The 21,547-nt window shown below is 45.2% G+C and overlaps 1 non-coding gene across 1 annotated transcript; it reads right to left on the reverse strand.

Annotated features, from left to right (window-relative positions):
* Positions 1-18,037: 18,037 nt before the first annotated feature.
* On the reverse strand, positions 18,038-18,144 carry LOC133094228 (U6 spliceosomal RNA). Its single transcript, XR_009701440.1, has one exon. It is a non-coding gene; the product is annotated as a U6 spliceosomal RNA (small nuclear RNA).
* Positions 18,145-21,547: the final 3,403 nt, after the last annotated feature.

The following is a 21,547-nucleotide window of genomic DNA, read 5'->3' on the forward strand; positions in this document are numbered from 1 at the left end:
AGAGTTTTATAGTGTCTGGCCTTACATTTAGGTCTTTAATCCATTTTGAGTTTATTTTTGTGTATGGTGTTAGGGAGTGTTCTAATTTCATTCTTTTACATGTAGCTGTCCAGTTTTCCCAGCCCCACTTATTGAAGAGGCTGTCTTTTCTCCATTGTATATTCTTGCCTCCTTTATCAGAGATAAGGTGACCATAGGTGTGTGGGTTTATCTCTGGGCTTTCTATCCTGTTCCATTGATCTATATTTCTGTTTTTGTGCCAATACCATACTGTCTTGATTACTGTAGCTTTGTAGTATAGTCTGAAGTCTGGGAGCCTGATTCCTCCAGCTACGTTTTTCTTTCTCAAGATTGCTTTGGCTATTCGGGGTCTTTTGTGTTTGCATACAAATTGTGAAATTTTTGGTTCTAGTTCTGTGAAAAATGCCATTGATAGTTTGATAGGGATTACATTGAATCTGTAGTTTGCTTTTGGTAGTATAGTCACTTTCACAATGTTGATTCTTCCAATGCAAGAACATAGTATATCTCTCCATCTGTTTGTAACATCTTTATTTTCTTTCATCAGTGTCTTATAGTTTTCTGCATACAGGTCTTTTGTCTCTTTAGGTAGGTTTATTCCTAGGTAATTTATTCTTTTTGTTGCAATGGTAAATGGGAGTGTTTCCTTAATTTCCCTTTCAGATTTTTCATCATTAGTGTATAGGAATGCAAGAGATTTCTGTGCATTAATGTTGTATCCTGCAACTTTGCCAGATTCATTGATTAGCTCTAGTAGTTTTCTGGTAGCAACTTTAGGATTCTCTATGTATAGTATCATGTCATCTGCAAACAGCAATAGCTTTACTTCTTTTCCGATTTGGATTCCCTTTATTTCTTTTTCTTCTCTAATTGCTGTGGCTAAAACTTCCAGAACTATATTGAATAATAGTGGTGAGGGTGGACAATCTTGTCTTGTTCCTGATCTTAGAGGAAATGGTTTCAGTTTTTCACCATTGAGAACGATGTTGGCTGTGGGTTTGTCATATATGGCCTTTATTATGTTGAGGTAGTTTCCCTCTATGCCTACTTTCTGGAGGATTTTTATCATAAATGGGTGTTGAATTTTTTCAAAAGCTTTTTCTGCATCTATTGAGACGATCATGTGGTTTTTCTCCTTCAATTTGTTAATATGGTTTATCACATTGATTGGTTTGTGTATATTGAAGAATCCTTTCATTCCTGGGATAAACCCCACTTGATCATGGTGTATGATCCTTTTAATGTGCTGTTGGATTCTGTTTGCTAGTATTTTGTTGAGGATTTTTGCATCTATGCTCATCAGTGATATTGGCCTGTAGTTTTCTTTCTTGGTGACATCTTTGTCTGGTTTTGGTATCAGGGTGACGGTGGCCTCGTAGAATGAGTTTCTTGTATTTTCTCCATTCTATTTCCAAGATTTTGGATCATCTTTGCTATCATTACTCTGAATTCTTTTTCAGGTAGACTGCCTATTTCCTCTTCATTTGTTTGGTCTGGTGGGTTTTTACCTTGCTCCTTCATCTGCTATGTGTTTCTCCGTCTTCTCTTGTTGCTTACCTTACTGTGTTTGGGGTCTCCTTTTCGCAGGCTGCAGGTTCGTATTTCCCATTGTTTTTGGTGTCTGCCCCCAGTGGCTAAGGTTGGTTCAGTGGGTTGTGTAGGCTTCCTGGTGGAGGGGACTGGTGCCTGTGTTCTGGTGGATGAGGCTGGATCTTGTCTTTCTAGTGGGCAGGACCGCATCCAGTGGTGTGTTTTGGGGTGTCTGTGATCTTATTATGATTTTAGGCAGCCTCTCTACTAATGCGTGGGGTTTGTGTTCCTGTCTTGCTAGTTGTTTGTCATGGGGTGTCCAGCACTGTAGCTTGCTGGTCGTTGAGTGGAGCTGGGTCTTAGCATTGAAATGGAGATCTCTGGGAGAGCTTTCACCATTTGATATTACATGGAGCTGGGAGGTCTCTGGTGGACCAATGTCCTGAACTCGGCTCTCCCAACTCAGAGGCACAGGCATGACACCTGGCCAGAGCACCAAGACCCTGTCAGCAACACGGCCAGGTATGTGGGGAGTTTCTTGCCTTTTGGGAAGTCTGAGGTCTTCTGCCAGTGTCCAGTAGGTGTTCTTGGAAGCAACAGTCTTATCAAGGAAACCGCTGTGGACCATAGTACTCCATCCCGTTTGGACCTCCTGAGAAGTGTACACACTGCCCCCAGAACCATTCACCAAAGGACAGGAGGAGTGAGCATTTCCCGCCAGCCTCTGCCCCCCCAGGTAGAGGATTTTCTCCAAGGACATAACTCCCCACGTTGAGCTCCCCCAAGTCACAGCATCCAAGGATCCCCGGAATAGAAAGTAAAAACCTGAAAGACATGCTTAATGTCAGCCGTTATCAGCATGAAGTGACTTGAACACAGAGCAGAAATGCAGTCCCGGCCCCTGCTGAAACCAGAGGCCAGGCCAAGAGAACACGAGTCAGAGCATCACATGCCTGCTGGACACCCCTCGCGCCTCTCAGATTGCTCTTCTTCTATGTTAATTCCACTGGTGAATCTTCAAGTCTGTGACAATCTTCCAGTCTGTGACAAGCCACAGTCTCTATAGATGACTCCATAGAGAAGGTGTGGGTGAGTAAGCAACCTGCAGCTAACCAGGGACCGTGATTGAAATGTGTCATCCCCCCTCTTCCGCCGCTGGCTCTACATTTCCCTCATGGTCCATCAGCTCTCCCACTGGTCCGGGCTGCTTGCCTAAGTGCTGTCCAGTCCTCACTCTCACCAGAGGGGGGAGCACCAAGAGAAGCCCAGACAACCTCCAAGTCCCAGTCATCTTCCCCCGTTTCAGCTGCGTGGCAGCAACCATAGGCCCGGTGATAACCGAGGTTAATGATCCTGGCGGGAAGAGTATTTTCTTTCTTTGCCTACTAGCCTATCCACAAGGGAGGCCCGAAAGACGGGGTGATGTCATATTCAGGTGCAATGGAATCTTTACTGTGAACCTGAGTGGAAGCCCCCAAACTCTAACCCCAGGAACCAGGATCTCTAATCCTATAGAATGTAAGGGTTCTGGCAAAATCCACTGGGAGTGACAGTGAGGGCAGCTGATCCCACTTCCAAGATTTGCTTCCCAGACCTGCAGATTCTCACCGTTAGAAACCAAGCACCAGATGTTGGCTGCTGGTTCAGCATCACGTTGGCTATTGTTGCAGCACCGTGTGTTTGCCTCCCCAGAGGACGTGTCCGACTCCAGGGGACATCAGCTCTGAGCTGGCACATTTGCTGAGCCGTTAATGGCCTTTTCTTTGTTGACTTAGGCTGATTGCTTCCAGGTTATGTAGTACATGGTAGAGACAATGGATTATATGGTCATGTACTCATGACACACTTCTTTGTCCATAAAATGGGTCCTTGGTTTGAGCTGATGTCATGCAGATCCAATTTGATAAATCATTCATCCTGAGGCCCTCCGATGGTGGTGCTGGCAGGACAGGAGCAGGAAAGGCAAACCTATATTAGGAGCAGATGTCAATTCCAGTAAGGATAAATTCCTCCCGCTGCAACTGAAGGACTCCAATGTTATCAATTTGCTAACAAATGGCTGGTGGTCCCCCCAGGGCTAGGCTAGTAACAGGACAAATGCAGCCGGCATTCAGCAGAGGTGGGAGCTAGATCAGCCTTGGTGAGGGGGCCATGCAGAACCTCCCTCCACCCCTGCCATCTTGGCTACTCCACCCATGGGCCATTGCAGGGGCAATGGGTGACTGAGGACAGAGGCCTTTGGACACCACCAGACCAGTCATCCTGTCCGACTGGTTGTAGAGGCACAGAGGCCCTCAGTGGACAGTGCCATGGACACGGGCATCTGCATGCCCCCTGCCCACTCCCAAAAGCCCATCCACGTCCCTTTTCCCTGGGCTTCCAGTGTCTTTGTCTGCTGGGGCTGATAAAACACAATACCATAGACTGGGGGAGGGAGGGAGCTTAAGAAACAGGCATTTATTTCTCACAGTTCTGAAGGCTGGAAGTTCAAGATCAGGGTGCAGGCATGGTTGGGTTCTGAGCTCTCTTTCTTGCTTGTACCTGGTCAACTTCTGCTGTGTCCTCACATAACAAAGAAAGAGAGAGAGCTCCTTGGTGTCTTCCTGTGAGGACACTAATCCCATCATGAGGATCCAACTGTCATGACCTCATCTAACCCCAGTTACCTCCCAAAGGCCCATCTCCAAATACCATCACATTGCAGGTTAGGGCTTCAACATATAAATTTTGGAAGGGGGAGGGGGTGGAGACACAATTCAGTCCATAGCATCCGGTCTCTGCTCTACAACCCTGCTTCTTCTAGGTCTACACCAGAGGTCTCCATCCAATTTCTGAATTTCCAGTTAATTTTTAAAAATAATTTCAACCCACAGACTAAATGAGGAGGAAATCTCTCAAAGTCCATACCTATGGATCGAGGTCTTTCCTCATCATCTCTCCTACTCTAGCCCCCTTTCTTCACATTCCCCACCTCCCACCACTGGAGTTGAAGGCCCACACATGCACATGCACACACACTCATATGGTTAAAAATTAGTATAATGAGAGGGAGTTAGGAAGCAGACAGCATTCAGTGAAGGAAAATCACAACCCCCATGTCATTCTCATATCAATCTCTTATCAATCATATCAATGTGAATTTCATATTAAACATTTCAATCTCATTTCATTCACATAGACTGATGGGATGTAAAGTATCAACCAGCCCCTGGCGCCTCCTTGTCTGCACTCCCTCTGGGATCCTGCAGGTCACCTGAGCCCATGGTCTCTTACCATCTCGACCAATTTCACCTTCCATGGAGTCCAGAATTCCGAAACAGCAGCTGTCACCCACAGCCAATATTCACTTCATATTTTACTTTAATTTGCACAATTACCTACTTTAGCCTCATCCTAAATCATAATATCCATGGAATTAAGACCATGATTTTTTCTTGTAATGTTTTTTCCTGATTGACACTAAAATAAAGTCATAATTATGAAAATTAAAATTGTGTTTGTGCTATCTAGAATCATCTAATGGACCACTTGTAGGAAAAATGGTCATCTGGCCCAAAGTCAGATTTTATATATTTATTCCTTTTTTTTCTCTAGAAGAGGAAACTTGTCTTCTTTTGGATCTGTTGAAGTGTTTAAAACTTGGATTTTGGGTTCACATTTTGGGGCTGTTAGAAGCTCTTTTATTGTAACCACAGCAGAGAATAAAGAGGAACCATTTTCAAATGCTGAAAATCACTTGGGGGTTTCTAAGTCAGGGGAACAAAGGGGCTTGATTTTACACAATGAAAGGAAAAATATCCTGGTTCCATTTTGAGTAAACGTAGTGACATCTGAAGTGATTAACACCAAGTAGTATTTATGAGCTGTTACCATTTACTATGTTACCATTTCCCATGTTTAATGACTGCGAAAAGTATCTAAAACATGTTTAAGCATGTTGGCACTCATACAAAAGCAGAGATTTACATTCCAGATGGGTAGAGTAGGCTCTGCAATAAAGCCACCAGGCAAGTGAGTCATGATCTCTTGATTTGGAAGAGTGGAAAATCACAACGGATCAATCAGGCACATTTAGCAGAAAACAAAATACAGTCCACCTGAGTCTTACTGAGAACCTTGCCTCATTGCTAACCTGATGAGATGGCAAATTGTTCTTTATGACACATCCCTAGGTTGTAAATATTCCCTATTGTGTCAGGATTAGTTTCAGCCACATATGCTTCAGATATATAGGAGAGAAACCCCAGAAAACAGGGGCTCATTCATGGAGGCATTTTCTCTTGCAGAAAAACGTCCAGAGATAAAAGTCCTGGATCAGTTCCCAGAGTCCTTCCTTCTCTCTGCTCTGCAGCCTCAGCTGGTGGCTGGAGCAGGATAAAGGAAAGCTCCAGAGGATGCACTGACCAGCTGAGTCACCCAGTGGTAAGGCACCTTTCCAGGAGGTACACATAACACAGTGGCTAAAATTTAGTCAAATGTCCACTGTACCTGCAAAGGAGGATGAGAAATGTACTCTTTTGGGCCCAAATAAAAGGACTTAGGATAAAGGTGTGAATAGAAATAGTTCCACTGACTTCTGTTATCAGTGTAGAGAGAAGAATTTATTACATTATCTGAAGAAGCAAAGTACTCTTAGGTCCAAGCAATTAGTTTCATAATTTCATGCCATCAAAAACCAATCTCTTTCTTAAAGTGAGTCTAAATTTTCTGATTTCTTTTTTTTTAAAGGATGTGTATTATTCAGGGACCTGATTCTGACCCTAATGGGAATAAAATTAATATTTGAGTCTTGCTTAGTGAACGCAAACTACTTTTTGATCTGTAATCACATACAGTTCTAATAATGCCTCTGTGAGGTAGGTTCTGGGGAGCATGGTCCTTACCACTTACCTGCTATGTGACCTTGTATAAGCGATGTCCCTTCTCTGAACATACAGTTCCTTGTGGCAGGCAAACTCCCAGATGGTCTCAATAACTCCTCCCTCTTGGTATTCATGCCCTTGTGTAATGTCCTTCCTTTGAGTGTGAGGGGACCTTCTAACAAATAGATACAGCCAAAGTGATGGGGTGTCGCTTCTGTGATTGGAAAAGGTGGTAACTTCTGCCTTGCCAGCCAATGCTCTCCACTGCCTTCTCAGCAGGCACAGTTTGAGGAAGCAAGCAGTCGTGTTGGAGAAGTCCATGGCAAGGGACTGAGACTGTGGGCAGACTCCAGTCAACAGCCTGCAAGAAACTGAACCCTGGGGCAACAACATGAGCTTGCAAGTGTATCCTTCCCCAGTCAAGCCGTCAGATGAGACCTGAGTGATAGCCAAACCTGATTGCAGTCTTGTGGAAACCCTAAACAAAAGCCCAAGCTAACTATCTGGACTCCTGACCCGCAGCAACTAGGAAATAATAAATACGTGTGGTTCTAAGCTATTTTGTGGTAATTTACTACACAGAAAAAGCTAACAAATACATTTCTCATAAGTAAAATGAGAATAATTCACCTATAAGGAAAAATAAGGATAACAATACTATCTACCTCATACACCACTGTGAGCACCAAATGAGATACTGCATATAAACTCCTTGGAGAATACCCCACACTTAGAAGGTGCTCATTTATAGTGTGGATGCTTTCAGTGATGTTGATTAATTCACATAATAAATAATACTGAGCTTTGACAGCAGTGAGCACAATAGAAATCTCTGCTTTGAGGAACCTCATATTCTAGAGGGGAAAACAGACAACCAATAAATGAACAGACAAATGTATGTTGTGTGTGGTAAATGTTATAAAGACAAATAAGGTAGGGTACAAAAGATAAATAGTAACAAGGGATACGATTTTAGTTAAAGGTTGCTATTGTTAAGTATATCAGTCAGGATAGGATAGGCTCTGTCATGGTAACAAATAATCCCCAAATCATGGTGGCTGCACACAGTCTAAGTTTATATCTCACTCAAGAGAATTCTGCTCATCTTGCCTACTCAGACACCCAGGTTGGTGGAAGTTTCATCTTAAAATTTTTTCCTTCATTGAGACAGAAATGTGACAAATCCTGTGCTTGCTCTTAAAGTCCCCCACCCCCTGCCACTACCTGCATAAGTAACAGGTTATTTCTGCTTATATTGCACTGTCCAAATCAAACCACATGGCAACACCTAACATCAAAGCGCTTGGAAGGAGGGAAACCCCCATGTAGTGAACGGCACTGCTAACGTCACACGGAGCTCAGCTGTGTCACCGTTTTTACACAGTCATCACCACGAGTCTCCTGTCCTTGCTCTAAGCACGAATGAGATGCCCTTCCTTCTCTCTGCTTTTGGCAGGGTCTCTTGCTATCTTCCTTTTCCATTTATAGTGTTTTCTAAAAGCATCCCTTTATAATTTGTCCATACTGAGGCAAAGTCCAACTCAGCATGTGTTTTTGTAAATAAAGTTTTATTAAAATATAACCATGCTCATTTACTTACATATGGTCTATGGCTGTTTAAAGCAAGTCTGAGTAGTCGTGGCAGATATATGGAACACAAAGCCAAAAGTATTTATTACCTTCCTTTACAGAGAAAGTTTGCTGACCCCTGATCTACATCTATACTCAGAATTTTAAAAAATGAGCATGACCTTTCATTCAGTAATTCTCCTTTCTGAGGAAACAACAAGGAAGGTGCACATAGTTTATATAAAAGAAGGTATAGTAGGGTAGTGTTTATGATAAATGACAGATGGATGAATGAATGCATAGATAGATAATAAATGGTTTTATGTGTCAACTTGGGTAAGTCACTGTCCCCAACTATTCAATTAAATGCTAACCTAGGTGCTGCAGAGAAGGTATTTTGTAGATGTGATTAATGTCTATAATTGATTTGAAGTAAAAGAGATTATTGTAGATAATTTTGGTGGGCTTGATTCAATCAATTTAAAGGCTTTAAGAGCAGAACTGAGGCTTCTCAGAAGAAGAAATTCCACCTGTGGACTTCAGCTTTAGCTCGTACTGAGTTCCAGCTGCCCTTTCTGATGGTCTATACTGTGAATTTCAGACTTGCCTATCTGGATATATATATATATCATCTCCTAGTGGTTCTGTTTCTCTGGTAGAACTCTCATTGATATAGATAGGTAAATAGATGGTATAATATTGTGATTTATAATAAGACATATATGTGTCTGGTCTTCACAGAGTTCCTAAAACCCTTGGAACTTCCTAAGTGATAAGAGATAAAGATGGCTTTCTTATTCACAGAAGGCCTCCTTCAACCAAGGCTGCGTTTGTGAATGCAGTGATGTTTGGAAAGCCCCTAAGGATGGGGGCTGGTTGCCAGGGGAATCACCCTTGTGATTAGAGGGTTGGAACTTTCAGCCCCATGCCCTGCATCTACCTAGGGAGGGGAGAGGGCTGGAGGTTGAATTAATCACCAATGGCCAACGACTTAATCAATCGTGCCTATATAATGATGCCTCCATAAAAACCCAAAAGAATGGTGTTCAGAGAGCTTCCAGGTCAATGAACAAGAATACATCCAGTGCTAGGAGGGTGGTTCACCCCAGACTCCACAGAGGCAGAAGCTCCTGTGCTTGGGACCCTTGCACAGCTCCCCCTATGTTTCTCTTCATCTGGCTGTTCATTCTGATCCTTTACTCTCCTTTGTAATAAACCAGTAATCTAGTAAGGAAGCTGTTTTCTTGAGTTCTGAGAGCCACTCTAGCAAATTAATCAAACCCAAGGAACGGGTCCATGGAAATCTTCAAAGTATAGCAGTTGGTTGGAAGCACAGGTAACAACCTGGACTTGAGACTGGTGTTTGAAGTGGGGGGAAGGGGCAGTCTTATAGGACCGCATTCTTAACATGTGGGATCTGATACTCTCTCCAGGTGGGTAGTGCCAGAATTGAATTAAATTGTAGGACACCCAGGTGGTGTCACAGAATTGCTTGGCGGGGGGTAAACACACCTCCCCACATATCTGGCCACAGAAGTGTTCAGTGTGAATATTGAAAGTAGAGTAGAAACACAGCAGTGTTTTTCCTACCTCAATTAAATAACCTCGGGAGACCAGAAGGGGGAGCTCTCACACCCTGCCATGATTGCAGAGCCCAACAGGAAGAAAAAAAGACTCCTCCCCTTTCCTGGCAAGGACTCAGCCAGTGCAACACCGCGGACTCTGTTTACTAGAGCCCTACCAACTTCCTTTTCCCCTCTATAAAAGCGTTCTCCTTCCCTCCCTGTGCAGGGAATTTGAAGGTAGCTTACCATGGTTGCAGACCCTAAATTGCAATTCTCTGCTGATCCCGAATAAACCCATCTTTGCTGGAGAAATATCTGGCAGTCTATTTGTTTTAGGTCAACAGTACTTACATATATACATACCTACATACAGCGGAAGCAACCGAATGAGAAATTTGTTAAATATAGTATGGTTATAATTTAACTAAAGAATGGGAAATCCTTTAATGGAATTCTATAAAATCGTTGTGAACCAAGTTGCAGAAGAATGACATGTGACAATGTACACTCTATATTATTAAGTGATAAAAGAATGATAGAAAAAATTTTTGCAACGTAGTTGTAATTTTTTGTAAAATGTGTAAGTATGTGGGTGTTTGTGGGTGTTTATGGGTGTTTGTGTGTGTTAGAGAAAGAGAGAGAGGTAGACCATCAATTGGGTGGCTTAAACAATAGACATTTATTTTTCACAGTTCTGGAGGCGGAAAGTCTGAGATCAAGATGCTGGCAGATTCAGTGTCTGAGAGCCTCTTCCTGGCTTGCAGACAGCACTTTCTGTCTGTGTCCTCACATGGCAGAGAGAGAGAGAGGTCTCTGACCTATAAGGACACTGACCCCATTATGGGGGCCCCACCCTCATGACCTCATCTAAACCTGATTACTTCCCAAAGGCCCTATCTCCATATACCTTCACAATGGGGCTTCAACATATGAATTTGGGGGGCAAAAAAACATTCAGTCCACAGCAGAAACTAAAAAAATATATACACTAAAATATTGACAATGGTTACTTCTGGTAAAATTAAATTTTTTAAAACTTCTTCTCTCTTTTATTTGTACATTCCAAGATTGCTATGAATATACATACCACTTTGTCATCTGAGAAAGTGAGATGATTATTCTGAAAGCCCTTGTAATTCCTTCTAGTTCTCTGCCCTTCCTTCTCACAGGAAGATCTACTCAACCCCCCTGGAGAGAGTCTCAACACACATTTGAACATATAAAGCATTACCCTCTGCCAAATGAAAGAATGAACACCCTTTTAAACCACTCTGGCTACCTAGCTATCTGCTTATTTTACCACATCACTCTGATTCCCTTTTGGTCCTTAGAATGCTTCCCAGGGTGTTCTGAAAATGAGTTTCTCTGCCCCCTACTAGTATGTCCTCTAGTTTAGCAGTGGGAGAGAAGCATACTATTTGCATCTAATGCTGCCTCGTCAGATCCAGTCCTGATGCTATCAGGAGAAGAGTGTCGGCCATCGGGGAAGGACACCTCATTGTTTAAGCACCTGGTTATTTTAATCATAAATTAAAATCTCATGGATTTAGATTTCTTTCATTTGGAATGTATGGTAATACCACACTTGAAATTAATTTAAACGGTTCTGAACCAAATTCAGGATGCAAGTAAGATACCCACAGAGGGTATAATTTTTAAAGGACTTTAATCAGTTATTGGCAGGCAGATCCCAATTACCTCTAACAGGCAATAAAATATTGAATTGGTGTTCCAGCTTTAGATAGTATACGTACTAGAAAGAAAACTAACTCACTGAATTAAGCACACTCTACAAACAGAATTTCCACTTTCAGAGTGCCTTCCCTGTGATTCACACCTGTTGTGAGGTGTGGTGGGTGGAGGGATTGCCTCCCCTGGGCCCAGCGCTGTGTCGGGGGCAGTTTCTACAGTCTCATTTAACTGGCCCTACAGTCCTGAAAGGGCGGTATCATACCCATTTTAGAGATTAAAACGGAGGCTCTAGACATTGCGTTGCCAAGAGCCATGCCATCGGTAAGCCAGGAGCTCTGCTTCTGTCTCTGACACCAAAGTCTGCCCGTTCTTTTCCTGCTCTACTGTGCTGTCTTTTTATTAGGATATTTATGAGAAAGTTTATAAGGGGCTTCACTCATCTAACCCCTCATTCAGAAAACTGCCCTTATCATGAAAGATGTGATTTCGGATGTCTGTCTCTACAGCGTACATTACTGCCTCTTGCAGTTCAATACATCAGCCACCTTATACTAAGATTTCTCTCTGTTAGGGCAACTATTGCTTGTTTGTTTTGTTTTGAAGTATCTTTTTTTAACTGAGATATAATTGACATATATTGGTTTCAGGTATATAACATAATGACTCAATATACATATACATTATAAAACTATTACTACAGTAAGTCTAGTTAACATCCATCACCTCACAGAGTTAACAAAAATTGTTTTTCTTGTGATGAGAACTTTTAAGATTTACCCTCTTAGCAACTTTCAAATATGCAATATAGTACTATTAACTATAGTCCCCATGCTATAGCCCCCAGGACTTATTTATCTTATAACTGAAATTTTGTACATTTTGACCCCCTTTCCCCATTGCACCCTTCCCCCAACCCCACCTCAGACAACCACCAACCTCTTCTCTGTATCTATATAGCTCAAGGAGGTTTTTTGTTTTGTTTTTTGGATTCCACATGGATTTTTTGTTGTTGTTGTTAAATAAACTTTTTATTTTAGAGTAGTTTTAGATTTACAGAAAAATCCCCAGGATAGTACAGGGAGTTCCCATGTACCCCCTCCTCCAGCTTCCCTGCTTATTAACATCCTACATGAGTAGGTACTCTTGTCACAATTAACAACTCAAAATTGATTTATTCTAATTAACTAAAGTCCATACTTCATTCAGATCTCCTGTTTTCCCTGAATCCTTTTTTCCTTTCCCGAGCCCCACCCAGGATCCACCATGACACTCAGTCATCACGTCTCTTTGGGCCCCTCTTGGTTGTGACAGCTTCTCAGACTTTCCTTGTTTTTGATGACCTTGACAGTCGTGAGACCTACCGGGCAGATACTCTGCAGAATGCCCTTCAGTTGGGATTTGTTTGATGTTCCTCATGTACCATACAGATGTAGGGTGTTAATTACAGGGAAAACTGAGTATGGGGTATATAGAAACCCTCTGGACTATATTCAATTTTTTGTAAATCTAAAACAATTCTAAAATTTAAAGTTCATTTTAAAAAGCCTAAGACAAAAAAAATGGTCAGTTGAAAACTAAATCATCAAGATACCATCTTCACAATGTCAAATGGCCGAAGATTGCTCTGTGATTATTAGTATAATGCTCAGCTCTGGGTGTTGGTGTCCTGGTGGGAACAATGCTTCCGTCGGCCTCACCAGCTCTCAAGGCCGGAGCACACGAGGACTTACTGCGTGACAGAAAAAAAACACATTAATGCCAAACCAGATAGGTTGTTCAGTATATTCTATATGCTATATTTGTAGGAAAATATTTTAGGGACTAATGACATTTATTGAGCAGTGCAGTATGCAGTGAGTCTGTGGGTATTACATACACAGGAGATGCATGTATATTTCCTGTCTGTTTCTTCTATCTCCCCATATCAGTTAAGCTCATCAATTATCAGCCTGATCATGACCTGGAAGAGAATTAGGTCAGGCTGGCCCTCAGCCAAGCCAAACTGCAGGCAGGGAGAGCCTGGGGTCTCCTTCTATGCCTACACCGGCCCAGGTGAAGCCTCGAAAAGGTGAAGTGACCTCAAGAATTTTGTCATTTACAATACAGGTGGTCCCGACACCCATCCATTTACTCAACACATGTAGAGCACCTATGGCCTGTCAGGGTCTGTTTTTCGTGCAACAGGGACATAAAGCAAACATGGTTTCCTCCCTCATGGAGCTTACAGTCAGGTGGGGGAGAAAGGCACGCAATAAAAATAGATCTAACCAGTATAAGCCTGTAGTCTAACAGCGGTGAGGGGTGGAGGGTAACGGTTTGACCCTCTCCTGAGGTGTTTGTATCAGGGAAGGTCAGGAGGGAGGATGGTCAGGAAGGAGGATGTCCGGACCTGAATGATGCTTCCCCACTGGGAAAATCCCAGGCGCTGTGACAGGTACTAAGGGAAGATGTGTAGGCGGGAGGGGCAGGTGGCCTTCCAATACCCCTCAGGTCACCCCCACAGGCCTAGGCTCCTCTACCCACCCCACGGCTGGGCAGGGTCCCCATGAGCTTGTCCAGGGCCTCAGGGGGCTGTAGGTGCCTCGGCTCCCTGCGGACACAGCACTGGCTGATCTGACGGCACACGCTGGGGGGGGGCTGCCGATTGGCTTTGAACGTGCATTCATCCAACTTTTGTCGGCCGTCAGTGTCAGAAATCCAATGTGCGTCATCTGAACAAAAATGAGCGATTTATTATAAGGACCCAGAGTGGCTCACAGACGGCACGGACAGAACCGGGTCTGGGCTTCAGGCCCAGTGGAGCCCGACACCTGTATCCCTTCCCGCTTCCCTTCCCCTCTCCTCCCCTTCCCTGTGTGTGGGTGAAGCTCAGCTCCTGCTGCTGCCTTCTCGTCAAAAGCCACGGTCCATCGGCATTGCCCTCCAGCCCTGGAAAAAGACTGACTGTATCCTGCAAGTCTCACGTCCATAACTCCAAGGTGGAATGCTCATTGATCCGTCTTAGTTGGTGTCCAGCTCCAGGCCAGTCCACTGTGGCCAGGGGAGCAAGGTCACAAGAGGAAATGGCACTTCACATGGTCCATGGCAGGGCAGTGGGGCAGTGGGGGACCAAGCCAATGCTGCGTCCACTACCGCCAGCCTCCTATCCGCGGCAGGCTTGTCAGCCCACAGACGTAAGTCTCCTGTTCTCTGACTTACGTGGCTTCTGATTCTTCTCATCTCAGTGGTCCTCCAACTCTCCCCGGGGGCCCACGGATGCTGCTGCTTCCCCCGGCCCAAGAAGACGTCATCTGCTCTGGGCACGATTTCGCCACTGGCCACACCTGGCCACTAGGTGGCGACAGACCTCCGCGTGCCGCACAGTCAGCTGGTCACCCCATCCTCTGGGACACCAGACCCCGAAGTCCCACAGAGGGAACAGCCAGGAAGCCTGGGAGAGCGGGCCTGCCGCCCAGGCGGGAAGGTAACAGACTCCGTGGCTGCACGGAAGGGCTCAGGCAGGGAGGGAGCAGCCCCGCAGGCCAGAGCAGGAGCCCTCAGCTCAGGCTAGAGGGCGGCCTCCTTTGGGGCACTCTGACGCACCTCGTAGTGGACTCAGTATGGTCCTGAGGCCAAGATTCACTTATGGGGGAGAAGTCCCAGGGAAATTGGATCCAAAGAAACCCGTCTCTGGGTAAATGGAGATAACGCAGTGTTTCTCTGTATCTAATATGAGGGGGACCCCATGGGTGAGGGCTGTGATTCTTGGACCACGTGCTGGATGTCATGCGGGATGACGGTGTTGACAGCGTCACACAGACGGGGAGGCTGAGGGGCTGCCGGGGAACACATGGAGCTTCCAGAACTGGAATACGATGCTCGTTGGGCAGCAGGGGTCCAGAACTGGGGGCTGGGAGGCCACCAGAAAGCCAGGCCTGGGCTCCCGGCGCTGTGGAGGCCTCAGGATCTCCCTCCCTCCCTCCTCTTCCCTTCCCCCTCCCTCCCCCCTCCCTCCTCCCCTTTCTCCCTTCCCCCTCCCTCCCTCCTATCAGGACCCTCCCAGCTCCAGGTTTCATCTCCTCCTCAGGGGACCAGCAGAGACTAGTGTCTTGAGTCCATTCTCTAGGTTCCTGGGGGACGGACTCTGACCATCCAGCTTGCTCAGGTGTCCCCACTGCCACCTGCCGTCGTGGCCACACAGGGCTGGGCCACCAAGAACAAAAGTAGCTGCCAGGGCCTCGTCTGTGGGTTGGAGGGTAGGTTTCCTAAGAAGGGTTTGTGGATGAGAAGTTCCTCCCAACACACATTCTAGAAGTTGGTGACCCAGGCTTAGCCCTCCAGCCACGGCTGGGCTGCCCACCGATCTGGATCAGAGAAGCCGGCCCCTGCTGGAGGCCTTAGTGTGCCCCTCCTCATGGTACCCTGCTGGTGAGCGGGCAGCCAAATGTGTCCTGCTTGGCCAGGTCACCAAAAGTAAGCCATGCAGTTAAGAGCCTGAGCTTCATTGTGAGCAAGAGTTGGTTTCAAATACCAGTTCATCCTTGCTGTCTACACTATCTTAAGTAAATTACTTCACCTCTCCAAGCTAGGGTTGCCAGATTTAGGGGAAAAACAACAATAACAATAACAACAACAACAGACCATCCAGCTAAATTTGAAACCTCAAATAAACAACAAATAATATTTTAGTATAAATATGTCTCCAATATTGCATGGGATATACTTATACTAAAAATTATTTGTTGCTTACCTGAATATCTGGACTTATACTAAAAAATGATTTGTTGATTGTCTGTAATTAAATGGACATCTTATATGTCATCTGGAAAATCTGCAAGCCCCATGCCTTCAACAGCAAAATGAGGATAATTGAACTTACCCTGCATGAGGTTACTATGTGGATTTTATTAAATAATACATGTAAAGCATTGGTGTATCATAAATGCCCAATATATTAAAATTATTACTCGTATCTAGTATAGGTTTGCCTTTGACAGTCTTAGTTTATGCCTGTTGCCCCTGGAAAACTTAATAGTTTTCCTTTTTACATTCAAAACTATCCCAGTTTGTATAAATTATATGTTCATCACAGGTACAGGGGCCAAATGTTTATACCACATTATCTGGGTTTGTTGGAATGTTTTCCTTCATTTCAACCACCAGATGGCACTGCAGGGTGATAAGCCGAATGAGAAAGATGTACGTAAAATTTTACCTTAATAACATCCCTGGGTGTGTTCCCTGCCCACCCAGCACATGCGCGCGTGCACACACACACACACACACACACACACTTCATTTTATTCGGTGATATTGGGTGACTCAGTGATTCTATGAATGCTCACCCTAAAGCTGGAACACAAAAAAAGAAAACTGTAAATAACACTAGTCATAAAATTCATGAATGATTATCCTCCAGCCATATTTTGTTCTTGAATAGAATAAAGTAGTATTTCTACTTTCATAATTCAGGCTAAAATTAGCCAGAACTTTCTTGGTATTCTACAAGAACATCTATTTTCTTATTTGCTTACAATGCATTGTTAGTATCTAGAACAGTACCAGGCATGATAAGTGCTCAATGGAGAATGAATGAATGAATGAATGAATGCCAGGGCTGATTGTTAAGAAGATAAATATATGGATCCCCAAAACTTGGACTGAAATTTTCTGGAAGCTGGAGTGATGTGACCCAGTTGAAAACAGAAGCACGTATTTATTTACATTTATAGAGAGGTTTATGGCACCAGGGATTATCAACTCTTATGTCTTAAGGGAGAATCAAATGCTCTTCTTGGAAAAAAGAGGTCAACTAGAATAAAAAGCTAAAATTTTCCTCAGCTCGATTTTTATTCTACTGTCAATATGAAAATATAGGGTTTTCTTTTCCCTTTATTGGAAAGGAAAGAAAGTCACATTCAAGAGAGATTTGAAGACCCAGCATTCAGGTGCCAGCATACACCAAGCAAGGAACTGGTCAAAGGTAAAAATATTTTTCCAGGCCAGTGCACCAAGAAAAACATTAAATAATTTCTTTTTCAGTTCTATTAATAAATAAGACACACACCCCCAAAAGCACCTCAAAAAATGTCTGTCAGCAAAACAGAAGAAAAGAAACATTTCAAACACTGAGTCCTATTGGCCTTTTGAAATTTAACAAAAAGAAAATCTCACCTGATAACCAAATATGTATATTGTTAGTACAAAATAAATTCATGATCATAATAAAACACTCCCACATCACAGGAATATCCACAATAACTTCCCAGCGGCAGCTGAGAGACAAAGCAGAGAGAAGACGCACATTTTTTTTTATTGAAGTATAGTTGATTTATAATGTTGTATTAATCTCTGCTGTACAGCAAAGTGACTCATATATATACTCTTTTTCATATTCTTTTCCATTATGGTTTGTCACAGGATATTGAATATAGTTCCCTGTGCTCTACAGTAGGACCTGTTATTTATCCATTCTATATATACTAGTTTGCATCTGCTAATCCCAAACTCCCAATGCATCCCTCCCCCACCTCTTGGCAACCACAAGTCTGTTCTCTAGGTCTGTGAGTCTGTTTCTGTTTTGTAGATAGGTTCATTTGTGTCGTATCTTAGATTCCACACATAAGTGATGTCGTATGGTGTTTGTCTTTCTCTTTCTGGCTTACTTCACTTAGTATGATAATCTCTAGGCCCATCCATGTTGCTGCGAATGACATTATTTCATTCTTTTTAATGGCTGAGTAATAGTCCATTGTGTGTGTGTGTGTGTATATATATATACCACATCTTCTTTATCCATTTATCTGTCGATGGACATTTAAAAATATGGAACGCTTCCCAAATTTGCATGTCATCCTTGCACAGGGTCCCCAATAATCTTCTCTGTATCATTACAATTTTAGTATGTGTGCTGCCGAAGTGAGCATGGAAGACACACTTTCAAAGGCAGTGTCAGCATTGATGCTGTCCGGTCCTGATGATGCCTGAAGCACAGCTTTTACAAGAAAATGAATATCTAGGGTTATCATCAAGACAGAAAGTTCTTCATGAGAAAGGATTGTTTAGGGCTAATGACACCTTCCCCCACCTGAATCTGTCCTTTATAAGAAACCTTGCCTCACCCCATCCTCCCAGCTCTCAACAATAACATTTCAACAAAACGATCTGGGGTCCAAATGAAAATGAACCCCATGGAAAGCCAACGTGGCAAATCCCGGAGGAACCAGGATGGGTTTCTTAGCCAACACGTCCATAGCTAGTGGTTATGAACACGCGTCTGGGGACCAGACTGGGCTGCATCTTATCATATTCAAGGGTTTTGGCTATAAACAGCATCTAACTCCGGATCACAAGCAAAATTCAGGGGAAAGTTGGGCAGCTCAAGGAATAGATGGAGCTGAGAACAGTGTCTGGAAACAGGACCAGATCCTGGGTGTCTACATGGCAGGAGCTCTCAGCCCTCTGGTTCAGGGCCCATCAGTGGAATGAACGTGCTCCCACCACCTTTTTCCATCTGGAGATGGTTCCCCTCAAAATTCAAGTCCCAGAGAAAGTCTGCATGGCTGAGTTTGGGTCATGTGCCTACCCTTTGGCTGGAGCTGGCAGAACACCTTGACTGATGGACACACCCAGGGCAACACACATCGGAGAGAAGTACGTTTCCAAGAGGAGATTCGATGTTTTTAACAAGTAGGAATGGATGCTGTGTAGCCAAAATGTCCACAAATGCCCATTGTGCCGAGTTGGAGGAACCAATTGGAGGAACCACTTCCTCTCTCTCCCCAGAGGCCTGCCTGACCCTGGAGCAGACATTCCCAGCCTCTTGGAGCCTCTGTGGCCAGGTCCACTATTCTGTCTGCGCCTCACACCTTGTTCCTGCAAGAAGAGGAGGGATTTAGAGAGAGAGGAATGGGGACAGATAGAGCCCTCCCGGCCCTGCTGCATCAGGACACACTTGCAGGGGGCCTGATCCAGGCCCCCGCGTGCTCTGCCCACCCCTGTCCCCCCTGGGGGAAGCTGGCCTGGTCGGGGTTCAGGCAGGCCTGGGGGCCCCTGAACTCTTTCCTGGGGAGTAGTTCTGGGCTTTGTGACTTTCAGGACACAGGTGGACAGGCTCCTTTCTGAGACGGGCTGGGGACGTGTTGCCTGGCACACCTGAGCCTTCCCAAGGCAGGCCTGTAGCAGATGCTGAGGGAGACCCTCAGATGTCCCACCAGCTTCCAGGAGTGTCGCCTGCATGACTCACACTTTGCTGTGTCTCCAGGAATGGTCCTCAGCCAAAACGAGCTTCCTTGCCCAAGGTTTCACTCCCCTCCCAAGGGCAACCTGTCTCTAAAGACCCACAGTGTGGGAAGACAACAGCTCAGCCCCAGGCCTCAATTCGGGACACCTCTGAAGGGCCGTCCCACCTTCACATCACCACGGGGCTGGCCGAGGTGTCTGTTACCATCACATTCCTGCTGCTCCATTTCCTTCCTGACCCAGTCCTGCATCCCTCACTCCCTGCCAAGTGCAGGTCCTGACAGCACCTCCCCACCCCAGTGAAGCTCCACATACACGCCTCCATCTCTATGTCCTGCTGAGGACAGTCTGGGCAATACTGGACCAAAGAAGCGGACTCTAAAATGGGAGTAGGTAGTTGGATCATCCACCATCTGGATGGCCATGTGGACTTCACACTGGCGATGGGCAACGATGGACAATTCCTGGAACAGTTCAATGCACTCGGATGGTTCGGCCCAAGTGCAATCGTGACGCCCCTCACAGATGATGGATGGGATGAGATCCCGTTGGAAGGGAGCGCCAAGAGGTTCGGGACAGAGCAACATGAGGACTGTGGGCTCAGAGGCTGTGGCCGGGCACTGTCGGAGCCCTGGTGAAACACAGCGAAAGCCTGACGTTGGTCAGTCATCAACTTAAGGCAAAGGTGGATTGGGAGTTTGGGAGTAACAGATGCAAGCTATTGCATAGAGAATGGATCGACGACAAGGTCCTCCTGTAGAGCACAGAGAACTATATTCAATATCCTGTGATAAACCATAACGGAAAAGAACATATATATGTATAACTGAATCATTTTGCTGTACATCAGAAACTAACACAACGCTGTAAATCAACTATACTTGAATTTTTCAAAAAAGAGGAAATAAAAGACAAAGGTGAAAGCCATAGGACCTCCTTGGCCGTGTGTAGAGAGACTCGTAGAGGGTTGAACCAGCTGAGGCTCCGGCCCAGGAATTAAGTGTAAGGATAACAAACCTGCAGGGAAGGTCGACTCCACCCCCGCAAGCCTGGTATAACAAAGTGAGGGCCCTGATGGGAAAGGACAGAGACTCAGACACTCCAGATGGTGATAGCTGAGTCAATATGAAAATCCTAAACCCTCTGGGTCTATATAAGTAGCCAACTCTTCTCTGATTAATGAATCTCCGCCCCAACCTTGCTTGAAGACAATGCAGAGGCCCCTGCCTTGTAAGAAAACATGTATCCCCCACCCTTTCCCCGGGATCTACTCCAAACTCACCATCCCGCCAGCAACCTGGGTTTACTTGCAACGTAACCCAGCCAGGGAAGGGTTGGGTCGGCTAGGGGAGAGAAGGGCTCTGCCCCACTGGAGCTGCAGGACCCAGCGGACATGCACCAGCGGGAGCTGGGGGAACTTGTTGGAGGGCTTGTCCAGAGGAGCGACCGTGCCACCTGTGTTCCTGGGAACCATCTGAAGACAATGGTGAGGAATCCGCAGGTGAGAAGCCCCCAGCACTGCTGGGGAGCTAGGGGCTGGCTGACCACAGGATGCTGTGGGAGGACCAGGCTCCCTGATAGCAGTGGGAGGAGGGAATCCACAAAGTACAGAGGCCTGGGGGCAGCATTTCCCCACCAGCAGCCACAAGGATGCGATTACTGTGATGGGAAGCACCACTGGAAGGGCAGCCAGAAGAGCCCACCCCTCAGAGAGCCCTGGACGTGGAAACTAGGACAGAGTTCCGAGGAACAAGACAGAGAGGCAGCCAGTGGGGTATGGCCCCATCTCTACCTTCAGCCAAAATCAAGGATGGCTGACGGGGATGGTGAGGGCAATGACAAGTCCCAACCCCTGCCCACTTTCTGTACCTGAGCCACTTCTCAGGGCTGAAGCCCACTGACTAAAGAAGACGCCGGATTCTCAGGAGGAAGGGCCCTCAGCACCATAGCAAATGCATCTGGTAATGATTCCCCAGTCGTTCCCCAAAGGGACCCACAGCCACTAACGGAAAGGAGACGCACACAGTTTGAGGGCTGCTGTACACGGTGGTTGACACTCAGGGATTTGAAGCATCACCAGGGTGCCCC

The sequence above is a fragment of the Eubalaena glacialis genome, chromosome 6 (assembly GCF_028564815.1).
Source record: "Eubalaena glacialis isolate mEubGla1 chromosome 6, mEubGla1.1.hap2.+ XY, whole genome shotgun sequence".
NCBI lineage: Eukaryota > Metazoa > Chordata > Mammalia > Artiodactyla > Balaenidae > Eubalaena > Eubalaena glacialis.